This window comes from Saccopteryx bilineata, chromosome 2 (assembly GCF_036850765.1).
Source record: "Saccopteryx bilineata isolate mSacBil1 chromosome 2, mSacBil1_pri_phased_curated, whole genome shotgun sequence".
Lineage (NCBI taxonomy): Eukaryota > Metazoa > Chordata > Mammalia > Chiroptera > Emballonuridae > Saccopteryx > Saccopteryx bilineata.
In genome coordinates this window covers 246,152,726-246,154,001 of record NC_089491.1, presented here as the reverse complement: position 1 = coordinate 246,154,001, position 1,276 = coordinate 246,152,726, and the positions used below count along the sequence as shown (strand labels likewise).

The 1,276-nt window shown below is 50.4% G+C and overlaps 1 non-coding gene across 1 annotated transcript; it reads left to right on the top strand.

Moving 5' to 3' along the window:
* The first annotated feature begins 817 nt into the window (after positions 1-817).
* TRNAA-AGC (transfer RNA alanine (anticodon AGC)) lies at positions 818-893 on the top strand. Its single transcript has one exon. It is a non-coding gene; the product is annotated as a tRNA-Ala (tRNA).
* Positions 894-1,276: the final 383 nt, after the last annotated feature.

The window sequence follows — 1,276 nt, the reverse complement described above, 5'->3', positions numbered from 1 at the left end:
TTCTAGCCTTCAGAATCAAGAGAAAATAAACATCTGGGTTTTGTTTGTTTGTTTGTTTTAAAAAACTGTCAACTTGGAAAGGTAAAACAAATTCAAAAATAGTGCTACAATATCGTGATAGACAATACTGGAAAGGGTTTATCTCCAATCCCATTAAACTTGAGGTCGTTTACCCGCAGCCAAGTGGCCACTTCTGTTTTCCCTCTTCTCACTTTTATTGATGCAGGCGCAGATGAGTAGGGACACGACAGAAGGTGCGCAGTGGGGAGGAGAAAGCCTAAGTCACCTACTGACTGCTTAATAATTTCCTAATTACACAGGAGTCACCGGTCAGGGAAGTGTGCCAACCCGGGGAAAGGCCCGGAACTGCGGCTCTTAGAGGAGCTGTGTCCACCAATTACTGTTCACTTAGTGAAACCTCCCAGTCTCCGCAAACACAGGCAAAACAGAACAACTTACACTCATTCTCCCGGGGCCGCCTATTTCACAGCTGAGTCTTCAACCCTGTCTATTCCCCTGACAGTGCTCATTCGTATTCCCTCTGCCATTCCAGGTCTCTGTCCTGCACTCTACACAGATAGCTTCAAAGTCCCTCTAGACCTCTCCTGGTGCTCATAATGGACAACCATCTCCCCTGCCACCCAAGCAGCAACCTGGGAGTCATCCCAGCCTCCTTCCTATAAACTACTCTCCACTCCCAACAAACTATCCTCCCAAATATCTCCAAAATGCTTCACAGATCTAGGTCTCTTTTCCAGGGTCCCTGCCCAAGTGTTAGTCTACATTCTCAGTTTCTCTTGCTTGAAAGATAGTAGGGGCCCTGGCCGGTTGGCTCAGCGGTAGAGCGTCCGCCTAGCGTGCGGAGGACCCGGGTTCGATTCCCGGCCAGGGCACACAGGAGAAGCTCCCATTTGCTTCTCCACCCCTCCGCCGCGCTTTCCTCTCTGTCTCTCTCTTCCCCTCCCGCAGCCAAGGTTCCATTGGAACAAAGATGGCCCGGGCGCTGGGGATGGCTCTGTGGCCTCTGCCTCAGGTGCTAGAGTGGCTCTGGTCGCAACATGGCGACGCCCAGGATGGGCAGAGCATCGCCCCCTGGTGGGCAGAGCGTCGCCCCTGGTGGGCATGCGGGAGTCTGTCTGACTGTCTCTCCCTGTTTCCAGCTTCAGAAAAATGAAAAAAAAAAAAAAAAAAAGAAAAGAAAGATAGTAGGATCTAAAACTCTGCTCCTGGTGATTGTGTTCTCCAATCTTTCACGTGGAAGACAAATACTAGATGG